The 15,872-nt window shown below is 39.9% G+C and overlaps 1 protein-coding gene across 8 annotated transcripts in view; it reads left to right on the top strand.

Moving 5' to 3' along the window:
• shroom3 (shroom family member 3) overlaps positions 1 to 15,872 on the top strand; it is a 416,299-nt gene that overhangs the window by 309,912 nt on the left and 90,515 nt on the right. For 2 of the 8 annotated variants that reach the window (XM_073065049.1, XM_073065047.1), the window contains exon 2: positions 11,052 to 11,135. The exons of the other annotated variants lie outside the window; for them this stretch is intronic. The gene's annotated coding sequence lies outside the window, so the exon portion shown is untranslated. The remainder of the gene's footprint in view (positions 1 to 11,051; positions 11,136 to 15,872) is intronic. 8 annotated transcript variants of the gene reach the window in all.

Genomic DNA, 15,872 nt, shown 5'->3' with positions numbered 1-15,872 from the left:
GCTAACTCTAAACTTTGTACAATAATTGCAGTTTTAAATAAGCTTTCAGCTCCTTTAGAACTATCAGATATAATTCTCAATTAAACAGAATCAAATTAAAAGTTCAATCTGAGTAAAAGTTTATATATTTCAGTTTTTTAAAAAAAATTGTGATTTATGTCACAATATCTTCATTGAACTACTTAGTCTCAAAGATTGTAAACACTTTGGGATCAGATTGGTAATTTTATTGTGACCTGCATACTTTTGGGTGGGGAATTTGCACTATGGGTTCTAATCACTCATGTGTGCCAATTTCCATGATACATTGTTCAATGCATTCAGTGAGCAGTGGCAAAGGGTCATTTTTCTTTGTCTCCAGCATTCCTTGGTAAATCTTCTTCAACAACACACACAAAATGCTGGTAGAACACAGCAGGCCAGGCAGCATCTATAGGGAGAAGCGACTTCTTCAATTGTCTTTGAAGTGTTATTGGGATCAAAGTCACTTTGGTGCTGAGTCTCTGGTAGCCATAACCTTGAAGCTAATAGCAATAAGTTTTAAAAGAGGAAATTAGACAGCATCGTCTAATAGCCACGTAGTGCAGTTAATAATGGAAATAAAAATTTCACTGTCCAAGCTATCTCTATCCCTGAAGCTTCACACCGAGAGTCTCTTTTGCCAAGTGACCCAACGGTTACAACATGAATATTTATGTGATGGATACTCACTCAAAATGTCAGCAGAAGTCAGTGCATGTTTGCTTATTGGTAAATTTTAAATTGACTGGTTTTACTAGCTGCCTAGTGAGTACGGTATGCTCTTACTGCACAATGGCTTTTATAGATGTGGGGTCTCAAACCTTCAGATGTTATTACCTTCAGATATTATAAAGCAAGGTATTTCCCTCTTGTCTTCCCCATTTGTTTCTTCCAGTTCTGTCTATACTTCCAACTTTCTTTTGTATGCTATACTTTTTTGTGTTCAGGCTTTGAATTAAATATTCCGAACATTCATTTCCTGGTTCAAGCTCTGCACTTTGCCATACTTTTCCTTCAGCCTGATTGAGAAGATACACAGATAACCTGCACTGGTCCTGGGATCGCTCTGGGGGGGGGGGGGAAGAGTGTGTGTGTGTGTGTGTGTGTGTGTACATACACACAAGCATGCACATACATTTATTTATCTATTTATTTCTTTTCACAATCACATCATCTAATGCACAATTTCTCAGAGTTTCCGTGGACACGCGGGAGTGTGTCAGCTAGTGGCACTGGTCTGTAATGGATATATTTTTTGAAAGATTATGTGTTCCAAGTGTGGAAAAAGTAAGGGATTTCATTCAGGTGGATGTTGTTTTATTGGAGTTTGAAAGTATTAGGAGAATGCACACACATGTTACAGCCCAGTCCTTCACAGGTGAAACCCTCCCACCTACACGGAGCCTTGTCACAGGAAAGCAGCATCCATCATCAGGGATCACCCCCCCCCCCCCCCCACCCAGATTATGCTCCCTTCTCACTGCTGCCATCAGGAAGAAGGTACAGGAGCCTCGGGACTCACACTATCAGGTTCAGGAACAGTTATTGTCCCTCAACCATCAGGCTCCTGAACCAGTGTGGATAACTTCACTCAACTTCTCTTGCCCCGTCACTGAAGTTTTCCCACAACCTATGGACTCACTTTCAAGGACTCTTCATCTCATGTTCTTGATATTTATTGCTTAATTATTTATATTACTACTGTATTATTTCTTTTTCTTTCTTTCTTTTTGAGTTTGCACAGTTTGTTGTCTGTTACACACTGGTTGTCTGCCTCTTGGTGCGGACTTTCATTGATTCTGTTACGGTTATTGGATTTATTGAGTATGCCCACAAGAAAATTAATCTTTTGGTTGTATATGGTGACGTATATGTAGTTTGATAATGAATTTACTTTGAACTTTGAGTAAGGAATGATTAAGTGATTGAACAAAACTTGGCAAAAATGTATGATTCAGTTTGAGGTTTTTCATTTGTTATGAAATACAGCAAAGCAGAAAAGATTTTATATGGACAGAAAAAACTGTTTGAAGCCACCATCTTCTCTCCCACTGTGAGGCAGATTATTGGACTACTGTGATATTTCAATGGATTGTCCACTTCATTTACAAATATTGTTATAATTATCTTGATGACTTTAAAGAGGATGACATAAAAGACCAAAATAACAGCATACAAATTGCTTATTCTTGATGAGTTGGTAGTAAATGGGCAGCATTGTACTTTTGTGGTTTAGTAGTCTGATAGTACGATAATGGTCCAATAGTCCAAAAATACAGTAAAAATTCAAGAGACATGCTTTGGGACAGACTTTGATTTGCATTTGCATTGGCAGTAGGCACGTTTGTTTGCACAGTGTCTTTAAGCAATCTTGCTCAAGGGGGCAGGAGTAAGTGGATAAGGATTTTCTACCCATAAAGGAAATGTGTGATCAATGTGACGCTTTATTCAGTGCCTGTTCAGTAAATAGAAGTGTGATACTGCAGGTGATTTATTGCACCATTAATGGCACCTATGCAGGAGCATTTTATTAACTGAAGGTAGTATCAAATTTTGTCCCCTCTCTTGGAGCACATTTCCATGTGTTACATGCCCTGCACCTCTTGACCCTATTCTGTGTGCTGTGATGTTAAATATCTGCAAGCCAATCAGCCACGTGAAATTCATTGGCAAGCATATTCCTCGACCAATGTGTCATCTGGGTCACCTTTTCTAAGAACAGAGGTCACTTTGTGGAAGTAGCAGTGGAGTCTATCAAATCAAAGGGTGAACAAACAAGGAGTGATGTCACAAGTCAGGTGAAAAAACTAGGAATGTTTGGAAACCAGGAAAACAGATGCAAGAACCAGAATTGGAAACTAGAAATGCAGGAACAGGAAGTGACAAGGGAACTTAAGAACAGATGGAAATGGGTACAGGAACGAATTGCAGAATGAAAAGTAAATGCAATGTTTTTTGGGCTGTGGCTGAAATAATTGTTGAAAGAACTTGGACTATGATCGAAATTAAGGATGCAGATGAGCCAGGGGTTCAAGGATGAAAGTTTGGACAGAAATTTGGGATGTGGGGCAATTCTGGTGCAAGAACTAGAGGTGTGTCATGAACTAACAAAACGGGAGATAGAGTTTCATCAGCATTGAAGTGGGAGTGAGTGAAGCGATAGCAATTGACAGTAATTGCTGGATTTAGGTTCTGTTCAGTGTCTTTCAGGAAACCTGCTTTTAAAAAATTCCAGGCACACCTGTTGGAATTTGGGATCCTATGTTGGATCATAAGAATAAGTGCAGGCAACTGAGCCCCAACCAACTCTGTTCCACCTTCCCTACGCTTATAGCTCAGCAATTTCAGGTTTAAAGACTTCTGTTGTCCCACCATTTTAGTAAAGAGAGGTCTAGTTTTCACTTACTCTTTATAAGAAAATTTGTCTTAAATAGCTAACCACTTGTGGTTGACTCTTCAGTAATTTTAGGAGTCTGCCCTCTTACACATTTCCTTACCTAAGAATTTCCCTTGATCAAATCACTATCACTAGAACTATCTTAATTGAATCATCTTTAAAATTTCCAAATGTTAGGGAGTATTAATTAAGTGTCTCTTAAAATTTTAAATATCAAATTTCAAAGTAAATTTATTACCAAAGTGCATATATGTCACCATATACAACCCCGAGATTTGTGTTCTTAAAGGCTGGAGTCTCACTCAAGAATTTCTCCCATTTTTCTCTCTGCCCATCTTTCCACAGCTCTCACGCCTCCAAAGTCAAAGAGATCTGACTAATACTGAAGCATAATTTATTTATTTTTAAATTCAAACCCCCGTTGATAAAAGACAGCATTTTGTTTTGGGTTTTGTGCAGCCTTTCCGATGACAGTTTTCAGAGGCTTTAAAAAGCCTAAATACTTAATTTCCTTTGCTCATCGACAGTTTTCCTTAAAAATATTTCCAATTTGTGGCCTCAAATTCCCTCACACCCACCTCGATCCTTGTCTTTGCCCAGTTTGGTTTGTCTAGGTCCTAGATAAGTTTGTATATTGTGCTTTGTGACTTGTGTTGTGATCGGACATAGTTGAAATTAGTCTAGAAATCTGAAGGGTCCCCATATATTTAGAGTCATAGAGCCTTGCTGCATGGAAAGAAGACATTCAGCCCATCAATTCCATGCTGCTGACCAGTGGGTCTCATCCCTATTAATCCCATTTTCCAGCACCTGACCCACAGCCTTCTATGCCCAGGCAATTAAAGCACTCATTAAGAGTCTTCTGAAATGCTATCATCAACTCTATTTCTACCACTCTCACACGCCATGTATTCCAAGTATTTAGCATCCTCTGGGTGAAAAAAGTCCCCCTCAGATTCCCTCTTGCCCTTCATCCTAAATCTATGCCCTCTAGTTTTATCCTGTGATATGGGGGGTAAGGTTTCCTGCTGTCTGTTCTATCCATTCCCTTTTATTTATTTCTTTCCCACAGATTCTGGCTAATCTGCTGAAAACTTTCAACATCTGGTTGGGCATGGACTAGATGGGCTGAAGGGCCTGTTTCTCTGCTGTACTTTTCCATAACTCTATCTGGAAGTTAGCCTCCACCCCCACTATTACCCCAGTCACTGCATTGCACTGTAAAATCTTTGAACTCCTTTTATAATGCTGTTTACATTGTAAATAGATGCTGATAATTATGTATTTATACACATTTTATTCCATATCTGTACTTTAACCTCTATATTTTTTTATTCATTGTCATTGTTGAATGTTGTTGTTTTTAGTTGCATGTCGCATTAACACATCACTGCAAATTCCTAACGCATATAAATAATGTTGATTCTTCAATGAGTCTTCATCTGTGGTGGAAAAGTAAAACAACTGTTGGAACTCCCAGACAGTGCCCATCAGTGAATGACAAAGAGCTTTGTATTTTGAGTTGAAGTACTTCCCCTCACCGTTTTCTCTCTTGAAGTTCCCTCTCCTCCATATCCACTGGGGTCAATGCTGAGTCTAATGACTTCGCTCCCTGTAGACTTTGCAAGAAGTATGGCAGGGGCATTGTAACCTGTGAGCTGCTTCAGGCATCACTCAGCTGCCTGGCTGTCCACTATCAACTGGGTCCCAAATAGCTTACATTTAAGAAAATACAGATTGACGTTTAGATTTAAAACATTTTATCAGAAAGGCAAAGCAAATGTTGGATAATGTGAGTGTGGCCATTTGAAAGTTATCCATTTGGTTCGGAATAGTAAATGGGCAAGATTTCTTTGTTATTCCCTGGTCTGTGCAGACATAATGCCACGGCATGGAAAGAAACAGGGCAAAATTCTATCACTGTGTCCATGGTGAGGGATAGGAGGAAAGGTACTTGGGATCCCCACTCCTCAGCTGCCTCTTGGTCTTTGACCATTCAAATAGCAGTACCTGAAACCTCTGGAAGCAGATCAGTGAATGATTCATTGTGTTCAGGAGCCAAGAGAGGCAGAATCAAGGCACAAAGATATATTGATTATGATTTGCAAGAATATCTGACAATAACGTAACAGACTCAAATACATGTAGAGAAAGGCACACACACAGGCATTGTCTGGTAATCTCATTCTGCTGCAGGAATAAACTGGGAAAGTTATTATTGATCAGAGATAGTGTTGAAGTCTCTGTCAGTGACGGGTATCATATAGAATGTCACTGGTAACCTTTCAAGTTGGCGTTGATTGAGTGTATTACAAAAAATAGGATACTTCAAGTGAGCAACATCATGGATGGGGAGTGTGAATGGAGAAGAACTTTCTCACAATGGGAATTGTATTTTTTTTGCAAATTGGCTTTTTGTGTTACCTCTTTTGCTGCAAGTAGGATTATTAGGGCAACATAGGGTGTTTATGTCTGAAGAAACTAATAGACCTTTTCTCTAAAGGCCAACTGTAGACATTCAATGATTATTCTTGTCAAGGGCAGGTTTAATTCTCTCTCCATTGGATTGTTGCACTCGAAGGACAGTCGTATGAACATGACACAGTATAAGTATGAAACATTTGAAGTAAACAAAAAACAGTCGGCCCTCCTTATCCGCGAATTCCGCATGCGCGAATTCAACCAACCGCGAATCTATATTTTCTTAAATGTAATCCAGCACTTGTTCGAGCATGTGCAGACATTTTTTCTTGTCATTATTCCCTAAACAATGCAGTATAACAACCATTTTACATAGCATTTACATTGTATTAGGTATTATAAGTAATGTAGAGATGATTTAAAGTATACAGGGGGATGTGTGTAGGTTATTGTGGATTGGGATCGAAAAAAATCGGAAGTTCTCTTACTAAGTAAGTCGGAACAGGTACATCCGGTATTATTTAGTGTCAGTTAGTCAAACATTTGTCTGAGTATATAGTATATATTTTACCTTTCTATGCATATAAAAAACTTAAGAACGTATGTTTCAGCGCGGGGCTCGGGAACAGAAGTTCTTGGGACTTGGGACAGACTTCTCCCTAGTGTGCTCTCCACTGTGCCGAGTTGTTGTAGAGGATCAAAAACCCAAAACCCAATAATTAAACCACTGCGTCGCTTAGTAATAATTGTAGCTTTCACCGGGGCAGAGCCTTTCTCACTTTATCCTTTAAAATTGTTCTGATCGTTGACCAACGTAGCCTAACACTTTTCCAATGACCGATGGCGTTTCACCTCTTTCCGATCACTATTATTTCCACTTTATTTTCAATGGTGATAGTGATTATTTTCGCGAACAGAAACACTGTGGATCCAGATCTCTGCCGCTAGGTCCTAATGTCCAGCACACTGAGACAGGTTAAGTAAGGGCTGGGTCCTAAGGTTCACCGCATTGACAGTTTGAATAAGGGACTTGAGCATCCGTGAGAGGCCCTGGAACCAATCCCCCACGGGTAAGGGGGCCGACTATAAGTATGTAGGTTTTAATTTGAACCCATAGCATGAAGCTGATTCAGGTCATCATCACCCTGCAAGGTGAAGCCCCTGTCAAATGTAAGTTGTGAGTTATGAGCAACCAGAGGCTGTATGGTCTTGCTAATAGAAGAAATCTGACAACAACCTGTGGAAATTGCATATTTTTAGCTCCAATGGAAATCCAAGTTGCTGACAATGATTCCTGTTCCTCCACATTGTGTGCTGCTTTCTGCAACGATTTTAGAGCATAGCTGTGAAGCAAGGCAGTCTTTAGTATTCCATGAAACTGCACTTTCATGTATTCTCAAGTGTGTCTAACTAAGCTGAAATGATTAATGAATGAACTATTTTGAAAATTATACTTGCTCTGCTTTTGTCATCACTGAAAATGCATACATTTGAGGTCAGACAGAACGTGCTTCTCACATTCCTTGCATCCCTCTAAACTGCAAGGAAAAATCCTGCACAATGTACACACACCCGTGTGTGCCACTGTAACTCTTTTGGGTGTCGGCTGTCAGTTTAGCTGCAAAGTTCACACCTATGATCTGGTATGGGAGAAATCTACCTCAGATGAGTAAGCACAATACTGCCTTTCTTCTTTACACACCTTGGTTTAAAAAAACATTTGGTGGTGAAAAAAGAAAATCTAAGAATGACCACTCCTGTGGAATGGGCGGGAGAATGGTTGTCATCAGGGCAACTTCTGATGCTGACACTGTGGAATTTGCATACTGACTCTTGTGATTGCTTACATTTCTTCCTCTGTGATTCAGTTTAGTGGGCCAGTTGGTACATAGTTTATTATTTAGCAATTCTGGAAACCTAGAAAGGTTATAGTTTTTATGATTTTTTTTTCATCCTGTTCTCCAGCTCACCAAGCCGTTGTCTGTAGCCTGGAACTGAACACCATCCCCTCTCTTCTCTGCGTCCTGTGAATGGTGGAACAAGGGATGTTTCCTTAAGTATAGAAACAGCGAATGCATCACATTAACAACTGTTGCAAAATTCTGCATTACTGGCTGAGATTGCTAAAAACAATAGGGCAAGGAGGGACGTTTGTCCAAGGAGGAACGAGACTTTGGCAGAGGTGTATGCAAGAAGGGAAAACCAGATCAGCGGGGATCTAATTTTGCACGAAGAATGTTTTCCCATGACTTTATAAAACAAGGTGCAGATTTAAGATTGCTGTTTTGAATAGGCTGGGTGTGGCAAACCACTATCTAAACAATTAGCCTCAGTCTATGACAACTCACCATACATATAAGAATACCAAATCAGATATAAGCCCTGCTGTCGTGATAGAATCTAACTTAAAAGAAAATTAATATAGACATGGGAGCATAAAGTGATACAGAACAGAAACAGGCCCTTCAGCCCATTGAGTTTGCACTGCCCAGCCACAGCCTATTACATGAATCCAGCACTAGTCCCATTTTCACTCTCCCCACATTCCCCTTAATTCACCCCAGTTTCTGCCACACCTACACATTAGGAGCCGCTTACATTAGCCAATTGGCTTGCACGTGGCGTGTGAGAGGATATGGGATCATCTGGAGTCAGCTTGTAAAACACGTAAAGTCCACACAGACCGCACCAGAGAACAAGACTGACCCTGTGCTGCTGGAGCTCTGGGATAGCAGCTGCACTGGCTACGTCATTGGGCCGCCCCTTTCCTTTGTAGTCCAGGGTGGACCTCGGCAAAGTGCGTCAGATTGTTGTGCTTTGACTCCTATTGGGACCGCTTGCCTCCACAACTGCTGAACAAAGGCGCCGGACTCCTGCAGCGGGATGTGAACTGGGGCTGTTGGAACAGCAGTTACCCTAGTAATCCTGTACCTGTGAAAGAAACAGAGGGTTGAATGTGGTTGATGGGGACCCTTGGGCACATGTGTATTGTCTATAGTTTTGTCATTGCAGCTGCAAGTACTGAATCTTTTATTAGTGCAGATAGCAGAGTGACTGTTCAAATCTGGTGGTTCAATACCTGAAGAGTATTGGAAAAAGGAGAAATTAATCAGAAGATGCTTATTAAATGTACCTGGTGTGGGTTTAAAGAGACTAAAGATTGTGAAGGGACATGGGTATTTCAGCCATTTTGCATCAATCTCCAAAGCAACTGTTGTATCAATTTAAGTACATGTGTTCTGTGGAAAAATATCTTCTTTGTGGCTTTGTTTTTTATTCAGTTTGTTTTCAAGCTTGATCAGCCATGGGAGAGTAAAAATGCTGCATTGGTTTGAAATCCAAGCCTTAACTTAATTACATTATAGAAAATTTTCAGTTAATCCCTTGATTGACAGGATGAGGTATTTGACCTGTCTGCTGTTTAATGGCCTGTTTTTATCATTGGGCATTTGAGTGGGGTTCTCTTTGAAGTGAACTCCTTTGTTGTAGAATTAAGTCTGGCTGTAACCTTGGTAGTTCTTGGACCTGGGTAGATTGTTATTGCTTACCTTGACCACTTCTGTAGACAGCGTAGACAACAGCTCCTTTTATTTTTCGAAAAGCGCATGTTCTTTGACCTTCCTTATTTGCAAAGTTTCCTGTTAATGATTTTTCAAGCATTTCTTTTTCAGATTTAAGTCTTACAACCAAACCATGAAAAAATAATAATAAAACAAAAACTCACCCTGGGCTAAACACACAACATGGCAATGGATTTTCTTGGCTAGTGTAGTTCAGCCCATGGCTGATACTGTGATGGTATTAGCATTGCTGTCCTCAAGCTAAGACCTTAAGCCCTATCCTATAGCTACAGGTAGGTACCCTCACTAAGTTACAGGTTATACTGTAACTACCTGCTCCTCAAAGACTAGTTTGCTTCCCTGTTTAAACTCTACCATCAGTTTAGCTGCCAATTCCCACTATCTGAGTGGTGGCTCATCCCTCTCTACCAAGGAAGAGATACTTCCAGCTAGCAAAGAAGTTTAAAGACAGTTCATTTATTTTCAGTGATACACATTTAATTCCAAACAACATTCTTAAAACATTTAAAACTCACAGAGGGTTTCTATCTTATAAAAGATTTCCAAATTACAAACCATTTCTAAAACTGGTACAATTCCTGTAAGCTAAGAAGACATCCTGATGCATTCCTCACAGAAGTTGAAGGCAGAGAAGTGGATTCTAGTTCACCCATGTGTTTCTGTTATTCTTCTTGATGCTGCTGGACCATTCCTAAATAGTCTGGACTGCTCTCTACATTTATACTGTACCTCTTTCTTACCACTTGGTTGACTTCACACACATGTGTTGTTTTAGATACCTTTTAACACAAGTGGTCTAAAAGCTTCTGGAGACAGAGATCCCAGATGTCCACAGTTAAAACTGTGAATGCTGACCTTGAATACACAAGTCAACCATCTATTTGATATGCTAAATGATAATATTGATCTGGTGTGCAAGCTTCCTTGAACAGTAGTGTAGTGGTTAGCGTGACAGTATTGCAGCTCGGAGTGTCGGAGCTCAGAGTTCAGTTCTGACATCCTGTGAAAGCACGTTGTACATTTGTACGTTCTTCCTGTGTGCGAGTGGGTTTCCTCTGGATGCTCTGGTTTCCTCCCACAGTCCAAAGACATACTGATTAGTAGTTGTAAATTGTCCTGTGACTAGGTTAGGGTTAAATTGGTGGTTTCTGAACAAGCGCAGCTCCTAGAGCCAGAAGGGCCTACTCAGTGGTGTATCTCTAAATAAATAACTTAGCCAACATTGTCTAGTTTAAGAAGAGCCTAATTAGATAACCTACTGTCTTACAAAGCTCCTCATGAGCAACACACCCAGGTGATGTGCGCCAGGAGTTGGTGGCTCTATAGAGAATGCTTGTTTGCAAAGCTGTCCTCTTAACTTTAAACTGTCTTGCCATTTACATTAAAAAATGAAGTCTGTCTCTTGTTTACAGCAAGAAGCTAATCAAAGAATATTGGTTGGAAGTTTAACTTATTTACAAAAACAACCCTTTAATCTTTAGAAGTATCAGCTGCTGGTGTTTAGAAAGCTGAGCTTGTCAAAAAAAGAAAGGCCCCCTGGCCCAGGACAGTGAATATCCATCACAATACTATGGCACAGTCAACCGAGAATGGGCATTTATAACTCAATAAACTTCAACACTGTCTTGCAGGCAAGAAGTCATCAATCTTTTCAAAATTCATGATGGCACCTACTAACTGCATTTGTGGCCCGAACCTGTCAACTATTAACCAAGGTATTGCAAACATGACCTAGCAGGTTGTAAAGTTACAAGCCAAAGGTTAAGGTAACCAATTTAATGTTGGATCTTCAAGCTATTTATAGTGTTAACGTTCAATCTTTGTGACATTTTCCAAAGGTTTTGGAATTTTTATTGTTCCTGATCATGATCACCTTTCTGACTTAATAGAACAAAAAAGGTGAAGATTATTCTGACAACAGTGTCCTTTCTGTGAGTTGTCTAGTCTTTAGAGTTGTCAGTTTAGATTTAAATGCTGTAAATACAAGGAGGTTGTTCATCAGTTTCAGTAGTGCCTTTGTTAAAAACAATGTCAAACCAAATTACTTGCTGAACAGGCAAACATGAGGAAATCTGCAGATGCTGGAAATTCAAGCAACACACACAAAATGCAGGTGGAACGCAGTAGGCCAGGCAGCATCTATAGGAAGAAGCACAGTTGCCGTTTCGGGCCGAGACCTTTCGTCAGGACTGTGGGACTCGGCCCGAAACGGCAACTGTGCTTCTTCCTATAGATGCTGCCTGGCCTGCTGCGTTCCACTAGCATTTTGTGTGTGTTACTTGCTGAACAGTTTTTTTGGGAACTATTGTGTCGAATTTCTGAAAAAAAATAGCTTTGTGTATTATTAATGAAATGTCTGAAATTTCAATATTTCAGATATATGTTTTAGCCAGTTTCTGGAATTAAATCAACTTTACTGATGATTTAACAGGTATAATGTACACCACTGTTTCAAGCATTCTCACTACAAAATTTTTGTCACAATCTTTTAGTCTGGTATAGAAAATGTGGGATTGGGGTAAATGGGCATTTGATGGTCAGTGTTGGCTCTGTGCCCTGTGGGCCAAATGGCCTGTTTCTATACTGTAGCTCTCTGACTCCATCTGAATTAAACAATGCATAGTAACTCACTGACATGTAAAAAAAGAACTATCAGACAATGAACAAATGAAAAATACTTTTCAAAATAGTGAGTTGGAACAATGCTTTACAGTGCAGGCGACCCGGGTTCAATTCCTGTCACTGCCTGTAAGGAGTTTGTACGTTCTCCCTGTGACCATGTGGGTTTCTCCTGATTCTCTGGTTTCCTCTCAGAGTCTAAAGATGTACCGGTTGATAGGATAGTTGGTCATTATAAATTGTCCCGTGATTAGGTTAGGGTTAAACTGGGGAATTGCTGGCCAGCATGGCTCAAAAGGCCAGGAGGGCCCATCTCGGTAACAACTGCAATTTTAAAAAGCCTACAGGAAGCCCTGTGTAATTATAACTGAAATACTGGCATCAACAAGATTGAGGTTGACAAGGACAACCGGTTGTTCAGCACCATCCACCTGCATTTGATGAATTTGCCTCTCGCTACTGCCGGAGGAAGGTGAAAGTTCAATCGCCTCGTTGTGACTCATGGTTGTGGGACTCCGTCCTTACAGAGCTTTGCTGTTTGATGTTTAATGTCCTTGGTGCAATACGCACTCTGCGATTGTGGACTCAGTTTTTGGAGAATTCTGGAGGTTCATGGTCCATGTGTTTCTGGTTACTTTTTTTCCTCGTTTGCACTGTTTGATTAAGGGGCTTCAGTACGGAGCTGAGACCTGCAGATATCAACACAGCACTAAACTGAACTGGTTCAGTGGCTGTGGCTCCTGGAGCATTTCGGGGATTGGCAGCTGGATGTTTAATATTCTGTGTCTTACTTACTCGCATTTTGTTGTTTGTGCGATTTATTCTTTCTTTTCATGCATTGGGTGTTTGATAAGACCATAGGATATAAGAGCAGAATTAGGCCATTTGGCCCATCGAGTCTGCTCCGCCATTTTGACATGGCTGATCCATTTTTCCTCTCAGCCCCAATCTCCTCCCTTCCTTTGATATTTTCTTTAAATGGGTTCCATGGTGTTTCTTCATTCCGTGTCTGCTTGCGAGAGGCCGAATTTCAGGATTGTATACTACAGGTGGGTGGATCTGTTGACACATATCAATCAAACTGTTATGATCTGGAAGGTGCTAAGTTTGTAAGTCTTATTGCAGTTAAAAGCTGAGCCTTGCATGCCTGACATCTGGCTCAGTGTAGCCCGTTGGGACATGAGGATCAGGAAATTAACATACAGCACTAATGATTCTTTGTGGCTGTCGTCTGCAACCTGCCTTCACAAAATAAAGAAACAGATTTAACAATCCAAACAACTTTTCATGCAATAGAGTTGAGTTTGCAGTTTTTAAAAGAATAAATGTTGCAACAGCAGCTTATTGGATTTAGAGTACAAACTATGATCTGTTACCATTTAAGTAGTTTCATCTTAATTTTTAAAAAATGAGATATATAATATGTGCTGAGTCAAAATCTTTATGTTGATCTTCTCCAGTTGTGTGTCAGCTAACGTCTAGCCTCTGTTGGCTTTAAATTCCATAGCCTTTATCTCTATTCTGGCTCTCAAATAAAATTTTATTTTGTGTTATTTTCACATAAAATTGTCATTACATAATACCACAGATAAACTAAACAAGTTAATTTCAACAGCTTTTGTGAAGGTGTCTTCCAATAAATGACACTATTTTTTGAACATTAAGTTGTTACAGCCCGTAGTTCTGATTATCATCAAGGACCTCCACCATCCAGGCCATGCTCTCTTCTCGCTGCTGCCACAGGAACCTTGGATCCCAACCACCAGGTTCAAGAACAGTTATTTCCCTTCAACCATCAGGTTCCTGAATCAGTGTGGATAACTTTACTCACCTTAACTTTGAACTGATTCCATAACCTACAGATTCACTTTGACTGGCTTTGCAACTCAGTTCTCAGTATTAATTATTTATTTGCTTGTTTACTTATTTACTGTTTGCACAGTTTCTCTTCGTTTCCACATTGGTTGGTTGTCATTCATTGTTTATGTATAGTTTTCATAAACTCTATTGTATTTCTTTATTTTCATGTAATTGCCTGCAAGAAAATGTATCTCAAGGTATTACATGGTGACATGTACACATCTTGATAATAACTGTGACTTTGATCATCTCATTTGACTTCATTTAATCAACTGATCATGATCTTCAGTTAAAATTTTTATTGTTCTATTGTTTCTTGATTCTGGTCTGTTAATGAAATATTTCAAGCTCGCAAAGCATTGCAATAACTCTTGTAATGTTATAAATATAACATGAAGTAATTTCAAACAAGTTAGTCTAAATGGTATGCTTTGTACTGAAGTGTAATCTTCTATTAAGGAAATAACAATGACAAGAAACCTATGGCAGGAATGTGTGCACTATTGATGGGCGGCAGTTAAAATTGTTCCATAATGCTTTTGGCATTGATTTATGAATGCCAGTGTATTTGTATTTAATTAAGTTGTCTGTATCTGTTTAGAGCACCTTGATGTCTGATTGTGATGATGTCTTCACAGTTCATAGAGCAATTTTGGAGAAAATCCAGAAGACATTGAGCATTAATAGGAACTAGCTGTGGAAAATGCTTTCATGCTTATGTTAGTTTTCATTTAAGTAAGATATTAGTATAACTTAAACTGCCTGTTGGTTTGGTTGGTTGTGAGATTCTCACATTTTACTGTTAGCCTGCTTGCAATTATATAATTACCGTAGATTCCGGACTACGGAGCGCACCTGATTAAAAGCCGCAGGCTCTAATTTTAGAAATAAAATCAATTTTTTAATTGTAAAGGCCGCACCGGATTTTAGGCCGCACCGCTACTTTTAAATATACATACGTATCGGTAACACAAATTACGTTGCATATACTTTTTTACTGAACAGCACGAACAACATTCCAATATCTCCTAGCGACTGGTAAAAATATATATACTGCAGCCTACCAGGAAAAGTTATTGATCGACTTTAACTTAAAAGCAGCGTTTTCGCTCGGGTCTAATCGGGTCTGACGCGCTTGCGCAATGCGATCGGGTCTAATCGGGTCTGACGCGCTTGCGCAATGCGATCGGGTCTAATTGGGTCTGACGCGCTTGCGCATTGCGATCGGGTCTAATCGGGTCTGACGCGCTTGCGCAATGCGATCGGGTCTAATCGGGTCTGACGCGCTTGCGCAATGCGATCGGGTCTAATCGGGTCTGACGCGCTCGGGTCTTGCTTTTCTTCGAGTATTTTCCATGTTGATGAGGGTGAGTACAAATGACTGATTTACAATAATTTAATTGTGAAAGTGCGCTTGATTTATCGTACAATTTCATTGGACCTCTGTGAACTACTCATCAATTTTATTGGTCTACTGTTACGAGGCAAAATGTTTACGAGGCGGCATGAAAAAAAACCATGTATTAGCCGCTCTGGATTATAGGCCGCAGAGTTCAAAGCTGTTCAAAATGTGGGAAAAAAGTAGCGGCTTATAATCTGGAATCTACGGTAATAACTGTCAACTGACCAAATTTACGTATTTGTTAATTGTGATAATGAAGCCGTATTAGACATTTTCATTTATAGTTTTAACAACTTGGAGGAGGGGTTGATGAAAGCATCAATGAGATGAATATCAAATCAGAATCAGAATCAGGTTTATTATCACTGGCATGTGACGTGAAATTTGTTAACTTAGCGGGTTACCAGATACTTACCAGGTACTCCATTGGGTCCATCCACCTTGCGAAGGTTCACTCTCTTTAAAGACAGCCTAATACCAGCCTCTGAAACAGAGATCCAAGGTTCATCAGGTGCAGCAGGGATCTTCACAGCTGTAGTTGTGTTTTCCCTTTCAAAGCGGGCATAGAAGG

This window comes from Hemitrygon akajei, chromosome 13 (assembly GCF_048418815.1).
Source record: "Hemitrygon akajei chromosome 13, sHemAka1.3, whole genome shotgun sequence".
Classification (NCBI taxonomy): domain Eukaryota; kingdom Metazoa; phylum Chordata; class Chondrichthyes; order Myliobatiformes; family Dasyatidae; genus Hemitrygon; species Hemitrygon akajei.
The sequence above is the reverse complement of the archived record's forward strand: the minus strand, read 5'-3'. Positions and strand labels throughout refer to the sequence as shown.